Below are 14,413 nucleotides of genomic sequence, written 5' to 3'. Positions count from 1 at the left end.
TACAACCTCCTGGCTGAACCACTGCATCACATCTCCACAACTTCAGGATTCTATTATGACCTGCAATATTCGCTATGATCTTGCAACGGGCTACGATCACATCCCATTACAGGTATCATTAACGTTTAACTTTCTTATTTAAGACGTAATGCACTGTTTTCTTTACCTTAACTAAATTTTGAGCCCTTTACGTAGTTAGACTATTGTAATATTGGAGTTTGTGAGAATTGATTAGGCATAGACTCAGATTGAACAATTTTTACAGGTTTATAATAATTACATGGGCGTAGTAGTAGAAAATGTAGTCAAGTTAGGTCTGTCTGTTTACTTAGCATTACTATTTGGGATTAGTTTACCTTAATTTTACTATAACCGGGTCGAAACTTAATTGAATTCCGGGACCAAACTGAACTGCCCTGGGAATTTTATGGCCTTGTGTTAATTTATTCATAGTCCTCATTAGATTAATTGCAGTTACCTAAATTACTCTTACCTGATTTAACTAGCTTACTTAAACTTACAAAGCAATTATTAATCCTTTGAATTTTCTGACACAAGTCTGAAAACACGTTATGCGCACGGAAGAATTGTGTGCTTAACCGCCCGTTTCATACAATTTATTGTATTACCAAAGAACACTCAGTGGAAGGCATTGCCCTCGTAATATTGTAGAGTATATTCCTTCAATCTTTCCACTGAGTGAGACAAATTTCCCACAGATATCACGCCCATACAGTGTACTACGCACCATATCATACACACCCTAGAAGGGCACGCAGGAGCGATCAGGGAGGGGCGAACTACTACCCTTCCCGATCTCTTGACCTCTCCTAATGGCTTCTCTGGCGAGAGGCACAAACAAGACCCAATAACACCTTCGACTCTTACCATACGTGATATGCGCAATACATTAACCAAGAGCAATTTCATATATATGTATAAGGTCAAATGAATTATCATAAGTAAAACAGTAATTATACTTCGATACTAAAACGTCTACTGACGTTTATGTCAAAAGACTTCGTCTTTGTGTAAAACCATCTTTTCGGTGCTAACCGTACCACAGATAATACTACTAGAACATAGCAAAATCAGATAAAATAATGTTAAGAGTGTCATTCTCGAGTAGATGTGTCTCTACCCTTATGTCATGCAATATAGACGTACATATCTTTACAAAATATATGGGCAAGCGAATGTATTTGGTTTTCACATGAATACAAATACAGTAACATAGTTCCTGTCTGTCGATTACCTGACAGACGGCAATACGCAGTGAAAATCAATCAATAATTTCTTATGAGACAGACACTAATAACTATAATAAAAGACAAATAGCACGGAAACAAGTGAATACACAAAAATATTAGAAAATAAAATCGTTATGAAAGGAAGTCTTCATAGTTGCGCTCATTTCTTTCAAAACATTTAATCTGGCGCTTCCTGACTCGGATGAAACTAGAATTCGATGACTTTTGACTGTGTCCTTGATTGGCGATGCAGAACTGCCTTCGCTGTATAAAAGGGTGGGGGCTCGAGTTCGACTGTGCCAACTGGCAGCAATGGCTTCCTCCTCACAAGTCTCCTCCGGGCGAACCATGAAGGTTCTGGTGGTCTTAGCGGTCTTCGTCTGCCTCATCGCCTCTGAGGCAAAGGTCAGTCTCCTGAAAAGTAGTAAACACTGTTGCTAAAAACCCAGAGCACTTTTCAGGTGTGGCTCAAATCTGATATTTCTCTTCTTCGAGTCTCCTTTTCGAGGAATCGGTTTTTTTACTATCAGAAATACTTCATTGAAAAACTCTTGTCTGGGTGAAATTATTATTATGATAGAGTATGTTATCATAAGAGTATTTCCATTGCTTTGCATTCACTTCTTATTCTTTCCAGACTAGTCTACGTAGTCACAGATTTGCAGTCAGTTTTAGTAGTTTCACCTTTAATTTTGCAATGTTCAGTAATCGCGCAGATTTTTATGAGTTTTGTTCCAGATATGACCAAAATATAGAATGTTCTTCCAAGTCATGTGGTCGAGTTGTGGGAATTGTGGAAGTTCAAACCAAGTCAATTTTTCTTCTTTCTTTTTATTTCTATAGTCTATGTAAGTCACATATGATAGTTTGTCTGTTTTATTTTTACTTTGTAATTTTATTTGAAATAGCTTTGCATTATTTCCATCCTTCTCTTTCTCTCACTGGACTGATTTCCGTGTTGGAGCCCTCGAACTTGTAGCAATCTGATCTTCCATCTGGAGTTGCAGTTTCTGTGTGTGTGTGTGTGTGTGTGTGTGTGTGTGTGTCTGTGTTTAAATCATTAGCACCTGATATATCTTATGAGGGGTTTTTATGCTTACTCAAGTTTCAGTTTTATGTAACAAACTATCTCGATTTTCCTGTCACAGATTTCCTTGTGTTGAATGCTACCTAAATAACCTATTTCCAGGCGAATAGTTTATGTCTATTCCTACCTTTATTGTCATTAGTCATGTTTTGTAAACCAACGATCTATACAAATTTCCTAAGCATTTTGAACCTGTGTTTCCTGCTGTTCAAACAACGGTGGTTTCAACAGCTGCTTTTCAATCCCTCCACCGAATCCTGTTGCTCGGAGAATTCGTTTCATCAGCCTCCTTAATGCATAGGCCGACTTCTCGTGAGCTTACTTCATGAACAAGTAAACATTGGTGCTGGAATACGCTACCTTGTGTACAATCTATTTTTCCTAAAACTGCCATTTTCTGTTTACAATTTTCATTCTGCTCTCTCACTTAATAAGGCTTTTCTCCATCACTGTAAAATATATTACCGTCCCCCCCATTTTTTCCACATGAGACTAAACATCTCCCAGAGAACTGATTCACGCTTTCATTCGTGTTACCATTTTTCCAAGTCAATTTGCTTCCATATTTCCCTCCCTTAAGAGTCTTCTTCTTCTTCTGTTCTATAATACTGCAGTTAAAGTCTCTGGCTGATCTTTGGCACACATCCTGCTACCTATTCCTTGCCTTATAAATCCAGCAAACAACCTCTTCTTCAGTTTTGTCTTATCCTCGATATCTTCTCTCAAATACTCGTATGAACCAACATCTCTTCTCGGGATATTTAGAAGAATCTTTTTCCTATTTGGTCGTACAGAGAGCCTGAATTAGGAAGTTTCTCTGAGGCATAAGTATTGAAGTGGGAAAAAAGTGCTAAAAAAAGGGAGCCTTGAATGTTAATGTGGATGTTGGAGGAGAGATATTGATAAGTATTTGAGAGCAAATATAAATGATAATGGCGGCATTACAGAAGGGCTGTAGCACAGGATTGGTGAAGCAAGGAATGTTGAGACTATTTGTGTTGTATACAGAACACAAAAAGAATTTAAAGGGTGACAAGTTTGGAAGTACAATGTACAGATATGGTAAAATGGCAACATAGATGAAAAAATGAATATTTTATTCTAAAGTGGTTCAGTCACGTGTAGATAATGGCGGATAACAGGAAGTTTTAGTCAACTGGAGGAGGGAAGATCTACAAAATGCTGGAAAAATGGGATGGGAGAAATATAGGTACGAAAGGGTCTTAAGTAATCTCCATGCCGAATAAGAGTTCATGGAAGACAGAGGTGAATGGGGAGAGTATGTGTGTCTGTGTGTTGGGGATTTGAATTGCTACTGCTGATAAGACTTCCAATTGGTAGGTGTATGAGCTGACTAATATAGTGTAAGTTTTCTGTACAAGAACTGTACTAATAATTAGACAGTTGAAACAGGAAAGTGAGAGTGACATTTTTCATGTTTTATGCTATGAAACCACCCACTGTTAGTATAAATTGCTTATTTTTTGTATAATTCCTTTGGGTAACCCAGCTTTTGTCAGTGACAGGAGCATCATAGAGAACAGAGCTCAGGGTGAGGCTTTGCCCTAGCACCGTTGCCATATTGAAGGAAGATTGTCTGGTTACATAAAAGTTCGTTTTCTCCTTATTATATTCCATTCTTTCTTTAGTCCATTTACTAAGATTTTAGTGACTATATAACTTTCAATAATCCTCTGCCAATTGCCAACTGAGAGGATCACCTTGTCCCTAGCCCCGTATAACAGTAACGATACTAACTTTACAGCTTTAAATTTTAGTGAAAATTCAGCTCACAGAACTTTGGATTCCTTTGTGTCTCCTAACTTGTTATCAAGGGTTCATAATCCTCTGGGAGTAGATTTTGAGGTCATCAAGATTTATATGATTTGTCAATCAACTCACTACTCACTGACTGGCCTTTCACGCTACAGGGAGAAACGATGGAACTGAGAGTTCGTCGTTCAGTTGCTGTATCCCCAGGGGGAACTGGTGGAAGGCCAGGAGCAGGACCACCAGTGAGTGCTGGAAGCTCAGGAGGTGGAGGACGCCCATTAACCACAGGAAGTCCAAGTCAAACTCAAAAACCATCAAGCCCAGGTGGAACTGGAGGACGCCCAGGACGCACACCAGTTGTAGGAAGTACTACGGTTCGTCCTAGGGGAGGGACTAGGCCCTAAGAAGTCACTGATGCACTGAAATGGAAGGTATGTCTTCTTAAATGTCTTATGTGGAAAAATGCTCAAAATCTTATGATGCTAAATTCTTATAACATAATTGTATTACAATTCATTCCCATGGGGACACAACCAAAAGTTCTCTCCCTTCACTTCTTTGTTTACTTTTTAAATTCAGGATTTTCACTTGCAACTCATAAACAAATAGGAAAACACCCTTTTCCCAAAAGGCAGATGAAAATTTAATGTACAATGAAGAAATTAAAATAACATTGCCAGCGAGGAGACCTCTCGCTTAAGCCGGTCTCAAGACTAGATAAAAGATGAATGTGAGTGAAAGATTGACTCCCCTGATTTAACTGAACTAGCAACAGCTGCTCTCCATTAGGTATAGTATGAGGGTCATCTGAATCACTGCAAGGCCTGATAGGTCCTCAAAAATGGAAATATGGAAGTAAGTTCTTCATACAGGGTAGTTCATGTGGCATATATTTTGTATCATTCATCATCACGAGAACTACTCTAATTTTAAGGAAAGATGCAAGCTAGGTACATTTACGAGAAGAGTTGATTCTGTAACAATATGTGTGTGTGCCTGTGTATATTATCCCTTCAAAGCAATGGTCAGAAGCTGCTGCTTGTTGTTTGAAGAATATTTTCTCTCAATCTTTTGAAATTGAATTTATGTTTCGTCCTTCATATAAGTTTAAACGCCAGAGGGACAAAGAGCGACTGTTTCTGCAGAAGCAGAGAAGTTGCCAGTAACTATTTGTAGTAAAGGAATGAATAAGAATGAAAGTCAAAAAGAGAGAAAGTTTCTGGGAAGTAGGACTTCGCTCCTGGCAGAGTCTGTAGAATGAAATCGGGTGGCTGAGCTTGGTGATTTAGATGCAATAGTAGGGTCCAGAGAAAGGTTTGTGGTTTAATTGATAAAGTCTGAAAGCGACTGGAGGAAATAATACTGGAAACATCTCGTGGATATTATTATTATTATTATTATTATTATTATTATTATTATTATTATTATTATTATTATTATTATTATTATTATATCTTTCTTTTTGCATTAGTCCTCCAGTTCGACTGGGTGGTATTTATGGTGTGGAATTCCGGGTTGCATCCTGCCTCCTTAAGAGTACATCACTCTTCTTACTATTATTATCAGTATTCATAAGATGATGGTACGGTTTCTGGAAGGGATGTGTTAGCTGGCAATACATTTTGTAAAGAAGAATCTCGGCGCAAATACTGAAGACAGAGAGAACTCTAAGGAAAGTGTTTGTTAGACTTGTTAGTGTAGATGAAAAACTAAATCAGTAATTCTTAAACTGGGAGACGTGCCCCTCTAGGAGGGGGAGGGGCGTTAGCAATTTCCAGGGGAGGTGCGAAAGTCCTAAGGGAGGAACTAAAATTCAGAAGTTTGTGAAAAAATGCAAAAGTATCGCCTTATAACGTTAGTTTCCTATAGTCTACTACTCTAGTTAAGACTTGTTGGGTTCACCATGTTTTGTGATTATGTGCCTTCCTCCATATCCCTCGAAGCTACTTCTCTTTATATTTTTTTTTATTTTCCTTTCACTCTGGGCGGAAATTGCACTCATGGATGCAAGGGGGACGTCGAGGGAAAGACCAACTCTTAGAGGGTCCTTGGTAACACAAAGTTTAAGAACCGCTGTTGAACTGGAACTAGATGAGGATGCAATGTTGGCAGGATCTACATAGGATCGTTGCTAGCAACCCCATTCCAAGATACCAACCGCTCTCATTAACAAGGTCCTTGGTATGATCCCGCCCTGTCACCAACCAACTAGGATGGAAATAGGCACCAAGGTCAACTCAGGTCGACAAAAGGGCGTTGTGGTCTAGCAGCCTCACCCTTAGAGAACTGCTGAGAACCAGACGGCTCTAACTAACCATCTATATGATTGTTTGTGTGTCAGTGCTTAGTTCCTTTCTCTCACTTAGTTTTTGTGCTTCTTCTTTCCACAGGATCAACCGAAACGGCGAGAACTGTGGTCTGGCAAAGGAGAATGGAAAACACAGATGTCTGCACTAACACTAAAAGCCTCTATGTAGCTCTCAGCATTTCCTGTCTTCGACGTGAAAATGAAACTGTACTGACTTCAACCTCAGCTTTACTAGATAATTCGTTTCTTTCTTTTATCATGTAAATTTGTCTATAAGTTCTTTTTCTTTCCCACTGGCAATTAATCCTCAAACCTTTTCATGATTAAATGTGAAGCAATTTTGTTGTATCTTTCCCTTTGACTTCCCATGTCCGAATGAACCTATTGATTATTGATTCTGTGAGGCTGAAATCTCAAGTACGAAAGAGATATGGATAGAGACTCGTCCTCCCTCCCCAGGTGGGGGGGATTATGCCTCCTCAAATCATTTCCGTTCCCTTCTCATCCATCTCTAGAACCTCATCCCCATAGGGGGTTAGTGCCGTCAGTGTACCTCACGCAGTGCACTGTAGGCATTACTTAAGGTTCTTTGCAGTATTCCTTTCATTCCTTTTAATGCACCTCCATTTATATTCTCTGTCTTCCATCTTGCTATGATGCTATCCACCCTCTCTCCTAACTACTTATTCATGGTGCAACTTCGTGGGGTGCAGACCGAACTCAGATGTTGAGATTATATAAAGCCTTGGTCTTTTCAAAATTAAGTTATGGGTGTGAGGTGTACACTTCCGCCAAGCCAAATAACATTAAATTGCTCAACTCAATTCATCATGGAGGAATACGGTTGTGTACAGGAGCATTTAAATCATCTCCCACCGAGAGCATGCTTGTAGATGCTGATGAGGTGCCACTGGATCTTCATTACAAGCGTCTGCTGGTTCGGAGCTGGTATAGATTCCAGAGGCTACCTAAGTCTTTAACCAGCATTTGTATGAGAATGGAAAGGCATTGGCAGTTTTATGAAAATCACCCCAAGCAACCTCATCCATTCGCTTATAGAGTAAATTTTATTGTCCATGAATTAAATATGCCAAGGATCGAGATTTTACCAACAAAATATTCATTAGCCCTCCCTGGAACTTTCCAGAGGTCAATATTTTTAGAATACTCCTTGCAACATGATAACGCCACTGCAGTTTTCACGGACGGCACAAAGTGGCAGGTTATCATCTGTTTTATCGATTTTTACAGCAGAATTATATGCAGTTTTAAACGCTTTAAAGGAAGTTTTTATTCGGAATGAAAATAATTTTATTATATATTGTGACTCAAGAAGTGTTCTTCAGTCGTTGGAATCTTTTAACCTTTTAAACCCTCTGATTTTAGATATATTGGAATGGCTGCTTTTACTGAAAAGAAGAGGGAAAGAAATAAAGTGCTATTGGGTTCCTTCCCATGTTGGGGTGGCTGGGAATGAGAAAGCTGACCAACTTGCAAAGTCGGCAGTCAGCTCCCCAGAACCCACAAGATGGGATTTATATTCTCTAGTAGGTCAGAGAATTAAAAAATGTTGGCAGTGCCAGTGGGAGGATATATTAACTAATAAAAAAATGCGCAGTATCACGTCATCAGTCTCCTTGGTCATATCCGTATATGCCAAGGAGACAGGAAACGATGTTGTGCAGATTGAGGATTGAACATAGAAGACTCACTCATGGGCTCTTGATGTCCCGTGAAAATCCTGCGAGAACTGTACTGTGCCCTTGACTATGAAACATTTTCTGATTGAATGTCCCAGATTCGGGAATTTGAGACATAGGTTCCTGTCTTGGGGTCGTGACAGAGTAGGTAATTTTATTCTAGCTACAATTCTTGGGAAGGATTGTAATATAGAGCTGTTATAGATCTTTATGGGGGAGACGGGCCTCCTCAACCAAATTTAAATTATACATAGATTGTCTACGTAAGAACTTATACATGAACAAAATGTTTATATATATACACACACATATGTATATAGATATTGTTATATGGAATTTATTTTTTCTATTTAAATTTGTTTCGGTGTCAATAACCTAGATGTTGTGACGTCAGGTTTAATAGACACAATCAATCTACTCAATTTCCCTTTCATCTCTGAATGAAACTTTCAAATCAGTATCAGTCAGGTCCACTTAAGAGTTAGGTGACCAATTCGAGACAAATGTGGCTACTTAGCCTCTGTCATCGAAACTGGGTTTCTGCCCACGTTTTGGATGGTGACCTGTCCCCAAATTCTGAAGTAAACCTAGAGACTTGGAATTTGGAGAATATATAGAAACCATGTTTATAAACGTATATTGTAATTTTTATTGAGATTGGTTGAATAGAATTCAGTACATAAGTTTGAATTTTATAACTTCAGATAAGGAAAGGTCCTCCTTTGTATTCACTCATTCTCTCTCTCTCTCTTTCACATTTTTCTAGTGAGCCCCACCATTACAATCTGGGTCTTCTTCAACCTTGCTTCTTTTTGTAGTTCTTTTTTGCTCTGAACCTTTACGTTTGGATGCCTGTAATGAATGTCTCTTTCATTCTGAATGTCCACCTTGCAAATACTTCATGATTGATGCAGTCACATTTCCAAATTCAGTCTTTAGCAATGGATAAGATTCAGCATAGCCCCAGTTATGTTGCAAAACAGTCAGACAGACTGACTGCTGTACAGTTTTCAGTCCAAAAAAACTATGAATAAAAATGAAAAAAGGAAAGGAAAACGCATAATCACGATTCCATATAGGGCTATTAACGATAAACAAACAGACGACAGGCAACGACATTAGGGAAACAAAATACACTTGCATTTGTCTTCATTTTGGGGCAAATATGACAAATTTCGATTACTTGCCAATTGTCTCAGATACTTAATATTTTTTTCAACTTAAATATAAAAAGAAAATATTGATCTATTTATCAGCAGACGAAAAAATGAACAGCCGACATTGTAAACAAACAATGCATGTCTTTCTTTATCACTGACCACATTTCACGCTTTTAGCTTACTTGATTATCATCTCTATTACCTTATGCTACCATCAATATGATAATGACGCAAAATCATTCTAAATATCTACGAAAAGACGAAGAAATGAACAGAACTTACTTTACTGTCATTTCTTTCATTTACCCAACTCGTATCATTCAAGGAAAACGTTGAGTTCATTTGGAAAAACGGATCTCTAAATTAGGGGAAAACTATAGGAAAACATTTACAGGTACTCAGGACAGAAAAAAGTTCCCTACTGGATTAGTGTTCCTTGCACGACCCCCGCGCTAGAGAGGGCATAGATAAGTGTAGATTAAAGTTATTTTAGTCACGATTTATACATATTTCATAAAAAACTGTTTGAAACTGAAAGTAGAGTGGTTTTCCTACCCAAAACCGTCATAAACCCAAAATGGGTTTCCGGACTTCATGGGTCGCCGGACGCTCCCCTTAAGGAAATCAGTTGCAGTCAGGTGGACTTAAGGGTTGTGTATACCACAGAGTTCACTCCAGATACTTATATGAATCACGCACTTCTATTCAGCCACCATCTATTTCAGCATTCATTGATAAACCTTCAACCTTACCCACTTTCTTTTAAATTTACCCTCACCTCATGTAAAAACTTTACTTATTTCTGCAGTATTTCTTCACTTTGCTCGGTCATTGCCTGCATCACCCTCAGATTTCAACCACTCCACAGCCATTGACGACTTTATTTTATATATATATATATATATATATATTATATATATATATATTATATATATTATATATATAACTGTTTGCATCTCTATCTACTGTCCTCCCTCAGGCTTCTAGCATCACTTCATCTATGGGCACAAAACACACCCTGGTCTCAGATCACTTCATACAGCAGTGGTTCTCAAACGGGATGGGGGGTCGTCAGCAAATTGCAGGGCGGGTTGGGGGAGGTGGCTGCAAGGCCTCGGGAAAAATAAATAAATTCATTAATTATATTATTTATTCTTTTAACAAGAGTAAGGAGCTAATGTTTAGAAGTTTATGAAAAATGACAAAAGTATCGCCTTATAACGTTAGTTTCCTATAGTCTACTACTTCAGTTGGACTCATTTGGATCCTTATAGTATATATATATATATGTCTTCCAGAATTTTTAGAAGCTCTTCCTTAACTTAATCTCGCTTATTTACGTCGCCTGTACCGACCCTTTCTTTTTCTGAGGTGGTCTCACCTCTCAGCTTGTCTGTGTAATCCCAGGTTTTCCTGTGTATGTTTTTGTCATTCATTATCGCTTTCCTATCCTTTTCTTCATTTTAGTCATATGCTTTCTTTATTATTATCTATATACTTGTTGTTTTTCTCAGCATGTCTGTGTATTCCCTGGTTTTCCTGTCTGTTTGTGTCATTCATTATCTCTATCCAAACCTGTTCTTCATATTCTTTATAAGCTTTTTAATTATTATCTGTTCTTTTTGTTTTTGTCTATAATATGCTTTTTCATATTGTCTCATTTTTTCTATGTTTGTGGCTTTTTTATTTTATTAATTAACTATATATATATATCTATATATATATATATATATATATATATATATATATATGTATATATATATATATATATATATATATATATATATATATATATATATATATATATATATAAATATAAATATATATTCTTCACGAGAGTGCGGGACTGTGACGTTTTTTATTTACGATCTCTTTCAAAATCTTTTCTTCATATTCTTCAAACGCCTTTTTTTATTATTATCTGTACTTTTTGTTTTTGTCTATGACATACTTCTTCAAAGTATCTCTTTTTTTTCTATACTTGTGGTTTTTTTCTTCATTAACTTGTTATAGATATATTCTTCTATGCTGGATTGTGGTGAGTCACCCACTGTGACGTTCGCGAACGATGAGGGAAGAAGAAGAACGCCCTGCCCGACGAGAGGCAGCCGAAAACGAGAAATCAAAAGGTTGAGTACCTACTAATAGAAATCAGAAGATATGGGGGACGTTAACAAAGTAGGAAACATGGCACTAGAAGTAAGGAAAAAAATCTATGAAACAGTAGCTGTACCAACCTTATTTACCGACATAGAGACGTGGAGTAGCGTAACGGAAAATGAGTTACATGCGCTAGAGAAAATGCAATACAGGATTGCATTTTCTCTAGCGCATTTTCTTAGATTATTCATACATTCCGAGGAATGTATGAATAATCTAAGAGCACGCTGTATTTGGAATTATAGCTGAGTCCGGCAAATGGCCAGTAGCCTACAGAATTGATTAAAAGAATCAATGCTTTTTCTACAACATAATAAATTCGGGAGGAAAAAAGATTAGTAACTGAAATAGTTGTAATAATTAAGTTAGAGCCCCATATGGGCAATGTTGGATAAAAAGCGTGGTGAACATATGTACCAAATATGATATAGAAATTAATGGACTAAGAGAATATCCCAAAGCAGCACTGAAAAAGGAAATAAAGATAAAAATTAATCAAGATATCCAAGAGACTTTGAGAGAAAAGAGAAAAGAAATGAAGAAGCTGAGATTCATAGAAGACTTCGAGGAAAACAAGTACATAAGGGAACTGGATACAAAGGATGTATGTATCATAATGAAAGCCAAACTGAATATGTTGAACTTAAAGGCTAACTTCCGGGGCAAATTTAAGGACGAGGTCTGTGAAATATGTAGAGTTGAGGACACCACCGAACATTTATTCGCGTGTAAATTGCTACAAAAATCAGAAAAGGATATATAAATTTATGGACACTGCGATCCCCCACAGAAAAACACTTATATATATATATATATATATATATATATATATATATATATATATATATATATAAACATACATACATATATATATCAATATAATATATATATATACATATCCATATATATATATATATATACATATAGATATATAGATATATATATATATATATACATATATATATCCAGGCACTGTCCATCTCTCTACCATACTGAGTCTTGGCATAAAACTTCATCATTTCTGAGCCATATTTCCCAAGCAGCTCAGAGCCAGAATTTCCCTTCTATAAAGTTTCAAGTGGAAGTCTCTTTTAACTTCCTTGGTAACATGAAAGCTTTTGTGTGGTTGTCTAGGTTCTGGTCCCAGAGCAGCCCTAGTTGTTGTACTGCTATCAACTTATCCGTTTGAATCATCTCCTTTACTCTAAGAAGAACCACTTTACTAAGATACCACATAGGAGAGGAGAAAAGAAGGAACCAGTAATGCTTACGTACAACAGTCGTAAGAAAAGACAAACAGACTTTCGCAAAAGCGAAATGACTAACATATATATATATATATATATATATATATATATATATATATATATATATATATATATATATATTTGAGGCAAGTCATGGCACGTGACTATATATATATATATATATATATATATATATATATATATATATATATATATATATATATAGTCACGTGCCATGACTTGCCTCAAATATATATATATATATACATATATATATATATATATATATTATATATATATATATATGATTTTGTATGCATGGTTAAACTTGGACCCATTTCCTTTAGTCCTTGAGCTACTCTTCAACACTGGACAATATCATAAAAATCAGACCGTTAAAACCAAAGATCTCACGCTTGGGAGTTTCCTGTGATTGGGGAAAATTCGTCTTGAAATACTGCAAAATGAAACCTTTGTAAAAACACCTCATTCCAGAGGTTGACTTCTCTTACGAATAATAAGTCAGTGTTGATAAACAGTTTCAACAGCACAGTTATTATAACAAAAATGAAATCAGAAGGGTTTGGTGGAATAGCAACCAAATTTGCCTCTTTTTCTCCTTTCATGAGAGTTCCAGAATATAGAATTTAGGCCAGATGCCAAGCGCTTAGACCTATGAGGTCATTCAGCACTGAAACATGGTTTTACGGTGTTTCCCATTTTGAGTATCTTCGAAATCACTGGATTCACTGTAATTTCACCGCAGTAATTACATCGTGGTAATTTCATCGCATGGTAATTACATCTCATACATTTTCACCGCATTGTAATTACATCGTAATATATCACATCGTCAGTAATTGCATAGTAAGGTTTCTTTCGCTGCACTTGTTTTTCTGTAAAACCTTCGTTGTGTTACTGATATAGTTGTTGATTAGGATCAAAGTATTTAACTATTTGCAAATAGCCTGTTTGTTCTTTTCCTACATAGGTAATTTCATCATCTTGATTTTTCATAGATTAATGGTTGTTACTTGTTGTTATGCTTTCCATATTGTCTCTTTTTAAGCATGATTTGTTTCATTTAGAAAATTAAAAATATACGTTTAGTGTTGGAAAATCTAATTGGAAAATCAACTGTAAAACGTTTTGTCTAAACATGTTATAGAGCAAATTTAGTTTCAGAACGTTTGTTGTAATTTTTCTAACACTCATCAAACAACTTTCAGTATTAATGGGGGTTTTAAATTTCTTTTTAATCTTTATTTATTCTTTAGCGTCGTTGATTATTAGTTGTTTGATCGCGTCTTCTTTTTTTAACTCAGTTAATCATTATTGTCATTAATATTCAAAAGTGGCTAACCACATCGGAGACCGAAATAAATGCAATGGCTGCCATCTTACGCATTTTTAATGCGAATTCGGCATCACTTTCGTACAACTGTTGCAGACCATTTGATTCAATAGATCGAAATCAACATTGTGAGAAGTTCAAAGAGCAATCTTTTTCATCTGAATTGTGCTTGGTGATAAGGTTGGCTCTAAACCTTTTAGTCCTGACAAAAGCTTATTGTAACTATCTTCAGTTTTGTTGCTACAGCAAACGAAAACAAGAGGCAAAACGTCACCATTCATGATTCCATGTATTGTGTATAGATGTTTAAATAAAGGCGGTACTGTTTTGAAAGTCCATCTGCATACCAATTGCTTGCACTAGATAATACCTGA

At 36.5% G+C, this 14,413-nt stretch overlaps 1 long non-coding RNA gene across 1 annotated transcript; it reads left to right on the top strand.

Moving 5' to 3' along the window:
* Nucleotides 1–1,528: 1,528 nt before the first annotated feature.
* Nucleotides 1,529–6,757, top strand: LOC135203532 (uncharacterized). The gene is made up of 3 exons (XR_010311950.1): nucleotides 1,529–1,655; nucleotides 4,269–4,541; nucleotides 6,501–6,757. It is a non-coding gene; the product is annotated as an uncharacterized LOC135203532 (long non-coding RNA).
* Nucleotides 6,758–14,413: the final 7,656 nt, after the last annotated feature.

The sequence above is a fragment of the Macrobrachium nipponense genome, chromosome 36 (genome assembly GCF_015104395.2).
Source record: "Macrobrachium nipponense isolate FS-2020 chromosome 36, ASM1510439v2, whole genome shotgun sequence".
Taxonomy (NCBI): domain Eukaryota; kingdom Metazoa; phylum Arthropoda; class Malacostraca; order Decapoda; family Palaemonidae; genus Macrobrachium; species Macrobrachium nipponense.
The sequence above is the reverse complement of the archived record's forward strand: the minus strand, read 5'-3'. Positions and strand labels throughout refer to the sequence as shown.